General features: G+C 27.5%; 1 long non-coding RNA gene across 1 annotated transcript; it reads left to right on the forward strand.

Moving 5' to 3' along the window:
• The first annotated feature begins 9,381 nt into the window (after nt 1-9,381).
• On the forward strand, nt 9,382-11,220 carry LOC108663857. Its single transcript, XR_001929958.1, has 3 exons — nt 9,382-9,526; nt 10,145-10,220; nt 11,082-11,220. It is a non-coding gene; the product is annotated as an uncharacterized LOC108663857 (long non-coding RNA).
• Nucleotides 11,221-11,554: the final 334 nt, after the last annotated feature.

Consider the following 11,554-nt stretch of genomic DNA (forward strand, 5'->3'; position numbering starts at 1 on the left):
CTTAGATAAATAATTTAGTTCCTCATTAAGTCACACATCATCATCAAATTAAGTTTAAATATTAAAAACAAAAACCAAGAAAAAAATAACAAAAAGATAAAAGAACACAAGAATTGAATTCTTCATCTCCAAATCTTCGTGAACCCCTTGATTTCTTCTTAGCTTCAATGACTTTGTGGCTTGATTCTCAACTTTTAATTTGGTGTTTCGCTCTATTTTCTAGGTCTTTCAAAAAGTTGTTTTTATAGAGTTTTGAAGTTAGAACAAGTTAGGTGAAGAAAGGAATCAATTCCAACTAGGAATTCCTCATCAGACTATGTGAGCCACGTCCTTGACCAATTGATTAGCAAAAATCGTAATTGCTCTAAGACTATTGTAGCGCTTTAATTTTGACAAGATTTTTAACTAACTTTCAAGCCAAACTAGGTATAGTGGTACACATGAAAGCTGTATCTTTTTCTCTTAGCTTTCCAATGGTCTAAGAATCATCTCATTTGGAGCTTTGTAGTAAGAGTTATGGTCAAAATACCAATCCATGAGTAGTGAAAAAGTAGTGAAAATCTGCACCTCAAAATTGCTTTCTTCTTTTCATTAAAATTCTTCCTTCATTAAACACCTACAAAAGCACAAATAAATCAATAACAACCTATCTTAATCACATTAATACCAAATTAAGTATAACATTAACTAAAATTAGATTAACACACTTAAATTAATTAACTTAAAATAATTTAAATAAAACTTACTAATTTCTATACATTATCATAAGAACTAAGCAAAATTACTATCAAAATTAAACATAAATAACTCTACATTATAGAGTTATCCAACATCTCAAAGAATCAAACATAGAGCAGCGCCTCGCACAATCAAACATAGAGCATCACAAGTGGTGCAAAGGCTACCACTATGCTGAAAACATGGACTCCTTGTCAACTATAAACTTTGATAAGACATCAGTGACAGAATTCCCTTCCCTTAAGATGTAAGTAAGTGTTACCCGGCCAAGTGAATGCATTAATCCTTCGATTTCATTAAAAATGGTCCACTTGTCCCTTGACATTTGGTTTATATTATGGACCCAGGATATTGTGACATTAGGGCCAGACTCAGTGACAAGTTTCTTTGGACTTGCAAGAGAAGATGAGGCAAAGAAACGGAGAGCATGCTTAAACACAATGACTTTCACATAATTGGAATCTTGAATGCCAAGTGGAGCAAAGAAAATTCCAATCACATATCCGTTTGAGTCTTTAAAAACGCTCTAACTAGTAGCTGGACCTGACATACATCTGGCGAATCCATCAACATTGAATTTATATTCTTCATGGAGTGATACGTTAAGCCTTGTATGAAATGGGGATCGTCTAATGCTCGTGTTTCATGGCTCCATCCGCTACCCAACTTCATCAATACACTCAATTCCCTTCCAAGCATGTATCCAAAAGATCAATCTTATTCTAATGAGAAAGAATATTTCTATACATACCAGACTTTTTCATTAATATTGATAACTTAAAAAATATATATATGGTGATTTAATTATATTGCAACTTATTTGAAAAATAATTTAGTTTAATTTGCACTTTATTATAATATTTTATTATTAAAAAGTATAAAAGTGGTAAGGATATATTTTGTCTTCAGAAAAGTTCCATACCTCCTAAACTACATTTATATATTATTTACATTATAGTTATAAGTATAATTAAATTCAAATTCTAATGAAAACCTCTTTAAATTTAAATTCAAGAACTAATGCCTTTTGTTTTCAATAAAAATTCAAGAATTTTCACATTATTGCACTAGAAAAATATCATCTCCTACCGATTGTACGAGGACATCTATTTCTGCTTGACAGTGTGTGATAGGTTGACTGCTACTTATGGTGAGCATTCAGCGTCGGACTTAGACATTTGATTTTGAGGCCAATTAAAATTATATTTTATTTTATTCTTTCCAATAAGTATGTATCTCACTATATTTATTAATATAAAAAATAATATATAATTTTTTGGGGAGCTTAGAGATCCACGTTTGTGATGTTAAACCTATAAATTCTATGGTACAAGTATGATTTTCATATATTAACTTCTCAAAAATGATAAAAAATTTGAATCTATAGTTATTCGAGAAAAACATATTTCAATTATGGTGTGGCAACTTAAAAGGATAATTTTATTTTAAATACATGTTTAGATAACTTAAATATAAACCATTGGTTGATATAATAGTCACGTTATTTTAAAAATTGACAGTGCATTCATTGAGGATAAGGAAAAAGGACAAAGAAAATTTGGATCCAACATTATTGATGTGATAGGTTGATAGATATATGAGTGGAAAGAAATTATTCCAATTATTATCAAACATTAATTATATGCACTCATTGATCATGAGTCTTGTGACTTTAGTAAGTGAACAAGAAAACATTCTGTTGGTATACGTGTTGCCGCATCGTTATGGATAAAAGATTGAAGTTATCCACGTTTTTATTATTTATTTATCTATTTTTCAAAGTAAAAAGGTAAGAAAATATTTATTTTTAGATTATAAAAGTATATATTTAATATATATATATATATATTTCAAGTAGAATATATTTTATTTGATAATATTCAATATTAGAAAAGAATATGTTCCTTAAAAAAAAGTACTTTATTTCAATTTTTTTCTTAAAATTTATTTTATTTTTATACTTTTTACCTTTGTGGTTACCTGTTTAGGGGACCATTCTTAAAAATTTCACAAATTTTATCATTGCTTTTCTCATTCTCTTCTCTCTTCATTATCTTTAACAGCTATAAAAATGAGTGGCGCAGATATTTTTGTTTTTGAAAGGTAAGATAGTCCAGGGACTACCACAAGGAAACCCAATCTCACCAAAACAACACAATACAAGGTACTGAACAATCAACTAACTGCAATAACCAAAATCAACAAAAAAAATCTCCACATAACCTACCAGGCCAGAAATGAGTTTATATGTCAAATGGAGAAAACAAAACAGGAACCCATTCAACAATACCTAACCAAATCAACCTCAGCAACCCACCGTAAAAACAAAGTCTGAAAAGCATAACTTTAATTAAACTTAATAGAATTATGATCATCATCACCTATACAATGAATGGACAGCAATTCTTTCTTGCTCCCTTAGAACACCCTGTTTGACCAAAAGATCAACTTCACCGTTAGGACTTCTAAGCACATATTTGAACTTCACATTATTAATTTGAATTTTAAACTTTTCAATTGCTAAAATATGAAACCTAAACTTCTCATTTTTAATGGGATCTTCAAGAAATTTTGGCTCAATTTCTGGACTGTTTTTTGAACCTAGAAGCATGATTTTGTTATATTCCTAAGCTTTATTGAACCTTATTGCTATAGGATTAAGTACAAATTATATAAATTATAATTTATAGATATAACTAAATTGAAAATTTTTAAATATAAATTGATTAATTATTTCAAAGATAAGTTTAGAACTTTTCACATTATTGCACCAGGAAAACGTCATATCGTATTTGTTGACTCATGATGTGCCTATGAAAAGCAACGGGTGAAACACAATCCTTTCATTTCATTAAAATCTTACCATGTGATAATATGCGGCCTTTGATTTATTTACCAAACTTTGATTTATTCAATATTATTACCTTTTTTTTCAATTTACTCTTATGTTAAACCTTTAAATTCTGTGGTATGAGTATGATTTTCATATATTAACTTTTCAGAAATGATAAAAATTTGAATATGTAGTTATTTGAGTAAGACATATTTCAATTATGGTGTGGCAGCAATTTCAAAAAAAAAATTTATGGTGACAGCTTAAGGGGATAATATTATTTTAAACACGTGTTTAGATGTTTGCTTAGTTTATTATAGTCAATTATTTTCAATATAATGTTTTAATTTGTTTGAAAGTTTTGTTATTATAATCTTTTATTACAAGACTGATATTTATTAATCTGTTAACATGTTTTATAATTAGGTTTATCTTTTATGCATTGTCATATATGAATTCTATACATTATAAGTGAATTAAATTATATCACCTCATTTATAAACAAATTCAAAATTGAAAAATCTCAAAAACAAATATTTAAAAATTTAAAAATATTTAGTTTGAAAATTTTTTAACCTTTTATCTTTTTACATTTATAAAATAAAATTTTATAATTAAATGATAATCCGAAGACCAGTAAAAATTTTTGTGTCATGTGTAACTTTTTTGGAATGAGAGGCTGAAGTGTAAATTGAAGGATTGGAGTGGGACAAAAGAAACGGGCGGAAAACCGACACTGCATTCATTGAGGATAAGGACAAAGAAAATTTGGTCCAACATTATTTGATGTAATGGATTGATGGAAACATGAATGGGAAGAAATTGTTCCGATCACTATCAAACATTAATTAGCCACACATTGCTTATGAGTCTTATGACTTTAGTAAGTAAACAAGGGTATATGAATGTGATATATGTGCTGTCGCATGTTATGGATAAAAGATTTAAGTTATCATGATTTTATTATTCATTTATCTGCTTTTGAAGATAAAAAGATAGAAAAAAAGGTAAAATATTTTAATTTTTTAAATATTAATAATTTAAAATTTTAAACGAGTCCATTAATTTTTGAAATGAATACTTTATCTCAAAAATGCAAATATTATTAACAAAAATTAAAAAAATAAAATATTTTTTTATCATTTTTAAAATTATTATTATTTTAAAAAAAAAATTAAAAAAAAGAGNAAATTTGGTCCAACATTATTTGATGTAATGGATTGATGGAAACATGAATGGGAAGAAATTGTTCCGATCACTATCAAACATTAATTAGCCACACATTGCTTATGAGTCTTATGACTTTAGTAAGTAAACAAGGGTATATGAATGTGATATATGTGCTGTCGCATGTTATGGATAAAAGATTTAAGTTATCATGATTTTATTATTCATTTATCTGCTTTTGAAGATAAAAAGATAGAAAAAAAGGTAAAATATTTTAATTTTTTAAATTTTAGTTAAAATTTTAAACAGATCTATTAATTTTTGAAATGAATACTTTATCTCAAAAATGCAAATATTATTAACAAAAATTAAAAAAATAAAATATTTTTTTATCATTTTTAAAAATTATTATTATTTTAAAAAAAATTAAAAAAAAGAGCACCAATCTCCCCAAGAAAGGGGAGCATCGATTGGTGCTCCCCTCCCAAGGGAGCTCCAGAGCTTCCCATCTGAGGAGGTTTTTTCTTTTATAATTGATAAAAAAATTAAAAATTTAATAAAATTATATAATAGAAATTTTAAAAATTAATCAATGATAAATTTATCTTTTTTCTCCTGTCACATCATCAAATTGATAAAAACATTAATGATTTACTAACGGTTGGACTTGAGTGCCTAGCGAAAAATATTTTTTTAAGGTGAAGTGTTTATTTTAAAAAATAATAGACTTCCGTATAATTTCGATCAAAACCTAGGGGTTTAGGATATTTTACCCTAAAAGAAAAGATATATTAGATATTGAAATCAATAAATGTTTTAGAATTATGCATGTAATATACATATATATAACTCCTTTTAATGATAAAATAAATTATTTTAATTTTATATAGATTAATTAATTAAGTTATAATTTGTGTTACATTTTAAGTATTCATACGTTTTGATTTAATTATTATATTGTTGTTGACCTTGTGCTTTTGTTTTTGTTTCATAAAATTTTTTAGAAAATTAATATGTAAGTAACCAATTATAAGTAATAAAAAATTAATCAAACAAATCTTTTTATAGCATTTAATGAAAAATGTTTTTAATTTTTTTACGTCCTAAAAATTTATACCAAATTAGAACAAAAAAAATTGAAAAATGATTTATAATTTCTCGTAAGTTTAACTTTTTGATTATATATGCATATAATTACAATAATAAATCATTTTAAAGGTGATATATTCAAAATTTTAATCAAATATATTGTGTTTCATTTATAAAGTGGGATTAATGACATGGTGTTGTTGAGTTCATTTGAATTATAAACGGGCCCTTAAAATGATTAATAATTTTTTTTGGAGAAAATGAAGGTAAATTAAATTTTATATTTATTAAAAGAATAAAGAATTAGCATCTAAAAAATAAAAGCAATATAAGAAGATAGTATTAGCTGGAAAAAAAGTGTATTGATCAAAATTATATTTTTAATTTTCCTAATTTTTAAAATATTATTCCTTTTGTTTTGTTGATTATTTATGTCCATTGTCCATTCTAGACCTGGCAATTTATATTTTAATGTCTTTATTGTGTCAATACGATTAAGATATGAAATATGATAAGGTTAAATATCAATACGACACGAAAAATTATTCGTATCAGCATTTGAAACACGTACACAGATATATTTAATAACTGTATAACACGACACGATATGACTATCATATTTATAAATCCTGTTAAGATTTTTTATACAACACAACAAGATTAATAAATATGATTAACATAATTTTTCCTAACAAGTTTAATATGATTAACTTAAAATATTTACAATTAAAAATAATTTAATTATTCAAATTTAAAATCAATAATTATAATAAAATTATAATAACATCAAATATAATAAAAATTAATATAAATAACATACATAAAATTCATTATCATACTAATAAAATCTATCATTAACATCTAAAACGTGTCATGTATACATGTTTAAACACGATAATACGATTACTATGATTAATTAAATATGTTTAAATATATTTTAAATGAATTAATCATATTTGACATGATTAAGATACAAAATTTAATATCATATCTTTTTGTATCATGTTATCATATTATGTCTAAATTCTCATATCTAATATATTCTCATAAAATTAATAAATTATAAGCAATACGGACAATATTTTTTGTCCATACGTTATCTTATCTTGTATCTCAATTGCCTCTCACTATTATCGTCACAAAACTTGTGCATTTATTGACGAACCTGTCAAAGACCAATGATGACAAAACAAAATTGACAAGACCTTATGTTACCTGCCACGTATGATATATTTTTCTAATTTTATTTGATATTTTATCCATATTTATACTATACATTTCATACTTACGTCAAGTACACATTATAAAAATAAATCAAATAATAAATTTTAGGTCATAAATAAAATTAAAAATTAAACAATAAATTAGGATTAAACGAAGTGGGATAAAAATTAAAAATTGAGATTAAGTAAGGATAACACAAAAATTTTGGCTCAATTTTTTACTGCTATTTTGGCCTAGAAGCACGATTTTGTTATACTCTTTACCTCTCCAGAATCATAAGATCAAAAGGATAAATTTTTCTTCATATGACTAATATCTTAAAATTAACCATAAAGTATAAATTACATATATAATCAAATTGAAATTTTTTAAGATATAAATTGTAGAATTGATTTTTTATTTCGAAGGTAATTTTAGAATTTTTCACATTATTACACAAGAAAAATGCTATATCGTATTTGCAAACTCATGATGTGCCTATGGAAAGCAACAAGTAAGACACAGTTCTTTCATCTCATTTAAACTTTATCACGTAGAATAATTTTTGTCTGATATTTTCAAACTGGACGATTATAGAGTGATAGTGAATAGGTTTACTAAGGTCTTTGATTTATTTACCAAGCTTTATCTTCTCTTTTAATTATTTTATATTCAAAAATAAAAAATTGATAGATAGTAACAGGGCGTCTCAAATAAAGAAGTCACGTTGCTGTTCAGAGCTAAATGCAATGATACAAAGGCATCTGCTTCTCCTTTAATGGTACTAGCGCGTGGTCACAAGCTCTTTTAACATTTTCTGACTTAAGATTTTCGTCCGTATGTCTATTATTGCTATCGATTTTGGTCTTCATCTCATAACCATGCAATTGAATGAATAACTTAAAAAAAAAAAAGCAAAAAAAGGTGGCCCAACCTTGAGATGAATTATGAATATGACACGATGATGCATGGCTTCCAACCTCTATGAAAAAAAAGGTGCTTAAAGGGTGTGTCTTCACATCCCAGCTTTGTAGTCTTTCAGCTTTATGAATAAATAATTTGCCTCTTGCCTCTGCAACATTTATGCATATACGATCTTATAAGCTGGCTTCTGCTTTTACTACCATTATTTTAGTATTGCTCTGACGACTTCCATATGATGCAACCAACAAGAGAAAATTGCTCACAATGAACTTTTTTTCATGTTTTTAATACAAATGTTTTTCTTAGGGGTCTTTATTATAAGAAAATAAATTAAACTTTACATATAAATTTATGCAACTATAAAGAGTACTTCTCATCGTACTTATGAACTAATATAATATATATTTTTCCATCATTGATAACTCATTCTGATGTGAAAGTATAATTTAGTTAAATATCAACTTTATCATAATATTCTTTTAGTTAAATTCTACGTACATTTCTTGTGATATAATCTTTTCTCACATAATACCATGAGGTTAGTTTTTTTCATATAAAGTTGCTGTTTTAGTTGTTTTCTCAAAATGGATGATAATGTTAAAGTTTCAATTCATTTTTTTTATAAACAGACAATAATAACCTTTATTTTAATTTTTTTATATTTTATTTGTTTAATTAAAAATTATTTCAACTTTTGATTTTTTTTCCTTTTTCTCTCACATTCTCATTGTTCCAATCAGGAAAGAGATTTTTTCTTCTTTAAATTTCAAACAGTTCAAAAGATTTAATATTTATTTTTGTTTTCAAATTTTCCTCTCTCATTTTGTTTTCATTTTTTCTGTTCATTTTTTCTGGAGCAGGTATTGTACCTAAAGAAGAATTTACAAAAGCAGGTATTGTACCTAAAGGTACAACAAAGTTGATTTAAGCCTCGAACTAGATCAAATAGAGAATTTGAGATGAAATTAAGGATTTTAAAGTACTAGAATGGTTTAATATGGTGATTTGGAGTTCGAGGATCAATTTGGAGTCAAACGGAATTTTCACTATCCAGGGGCAAAATGGTCATTTGTCACCTGGGGACAAAATGAGAATTTTTAGAAAAGATTTTTTGACCCCATTTGACTTATTAGAGTATGATTTGAGTATTGGAGTATGATTTGAGGTTAAGAAGTGAAAAAAAAAAATTAATTCTGGTATTTTTCAGAGCATAAGGGTAAAATGGTAATTTTACCATCCCAGTGACAAAATTGTAATTTTACACCACCATGACATTTGTCAAGCTCCACAATTCTACCTCTTATTATTTTATGCTATGGATAAATATTAGAGCATTTGTGGTGGTGAGAAAAGGCTTAAAAATTAAGTTAAAACAAGTGGACCAATAAAAAGATGACATGTGTCAAAATTTTAATATTTTTATATTGCCATTTAAAAACCAGCCCACACTCTTCCACTCAGCATTTCAAGGCCGACCAGCACCTGCAGAAAAGAGAAGAAAAGAAAAGGAAAACCCTAGGGAGGAAAAACTAAGGAAAAATTGTTGAATTTTCAAGAAATTGATGACTAAAGGTAAGATTTTTAATATTAAGCTTGAAATTCATCTTGCCCATGCATTTTTTTCCATTTTCCATGAATTAAATTCAAGTTTTCATGAGGGGCAATATGCTGGCCAGATTTGGAGAGAGAAAGTTGGTGATGAATTTAGTTGAATTTCAAGGTAACTTAGTGTTTTTAGGTGTTTAGTAACATTTAGTATGAAAATTAAGCAAGAAATCCACATGCCCATTATAGAACCTATCTTGGCTGAATTTTATGGGTGAGGATTGATGATGAATTTGGTTGTTTTTCATGCCATTTAGATGTATTTAGTGCTTAGGAATACTGAAAATCGAAAACGGGTACCGAAAAATTTTACTCCCGTTGTTGGCAATTTGCACCATAATGAGAGATATTTTGGTAATTGCACTTAGAATAGACTTGTAGTGAAGTTTGTGGAATTTTGGGGAGTACTGGAAGTGCAATAAATTAATTGGAATCGAATTGGACGTTTAGACCGATTAAATAGTGCATAGTGCGCGATAGGCCGAACACCTCCCATTTCATTGCATGCATTCATATAGAACATAGAATAGTTTTGTAACGATTTAGCATAAGTATATTAAATTTCCCGTTGCACATTATGTATAGGTGGTGAGCCCTCGGATAAGGGCAAAGGTATTGCACCCGAGGATCAAGAATAGGAGTGTTGTAAATTCCCGTCAAAGTGAGTAACCACTGTTCATCTTATCTATCTAGAGTATTTTTACAATCATTTTTATGATTTTAAGAATATTGAACCTAAATGAATTTTATGTTTTATGACTAATAATCGATTTAAGGAATAAGGTTTATGACTTATTTTACAATTCAATAATGTTTCTGAAAATGTGAGTATGTGGAGACCAACCTTTGATGTTGCTTATATATTTAAGTTTACGTACCTATGTTTGGAATTGATGATTTATGAACTGATACGTGATGACATATGTGGCTGGGATTTTGGGTTGTGAAATATATAAACTGTTTGTTTTCCTTTGACAGGTTGGGTAGTATTATGTTAGCCACGTTATGCTGTCAAAATTTTATTGATTGGTGGGTTATTTAATTAGCCACTGCAGTAGGCGGGTTTCCGTGGACCAGCCTATTAGAGGGGCACGGTAAACCCCGTTATATTTACCTTAGTAGGAGAGGCGCAAAGGATATCTCCTAAGGTACGATAGAGTTCACTTCACGCCGAACCACCACTTGAGGATGAACTCTGCCAACACCAAGGGATGGCTAAACTATGTTTTTATGAGTAGTTGTTAACTTAATAACCTTGGCGGACTCGGTTGAATGCCTCGGCCAAGGTATCACCGAGTATGATTTTTGGCATGAGCCAAGTTTTTAAGAAAATCATAAGTCGTGATGTGTATTATAATGAAATGTGTTGTTTTATATGATTTGAAACAAGTACAAAATGTTGTGGATTATGGTATGATGAAAAGTTAACTGTCTCCATTTACTCGGCTTTAGATGTTAATGACGGACTTTGTTTACTCACTGAGTTTATGAAAACTCACCCTTTCTTTTTTAACCATTTCAGGTTCAAGATAATCTGTAGGCAGTCGATTTCATCAAGGATTTCTTTTGGACTTACTTCCTTGGAAATCGTAGGTCTACATTCTTGCATACTTTTGGTTATCTCGGGGTCCATATGCCACTGTAGGATAATTTTGAATACTTGGTTTATTGTTTTACTATGTGTATGAATTTATTTTGTTCTAACGCTACAAAACTTATTTATGCATAGTTCTATAAAAATTGTTTTATAAGAAAATAGAATATATTATCGAATATTTTTATTTAGTCTAATTAGTCAACTTTTCACTCCAAATGGATGATTTAGATTGCAAAAATTTATTTTTAATCGAAAATGGATATCTTTCTACCATACGTTGTATTTTTATCAGGTTTCGAAATTTTTAGGTAAAAATGACCAAAATACCCTTGTGTGGTCAAAATTTTATTTTGATTGTTTTCGATCTAAAATAATTTATATTCTCTTAAAACTCGATA

Source organism: Theobroma cacao, unplaced genomic scaffold (genome assembly GCF_000208745.1).
Source record: "Theobroma cacao cultivar B97-61/B2 unplaced genomic scaffold, Criollo_cocoa_genome_V2, whole genome shotgun sequence".
Lineage (NCBI taxonomy): Eukaryota > Viridiplantae > Streptophyta > Magnoliopsida > Malvales > Malvaceae > Theobroma > Theobroma cacao.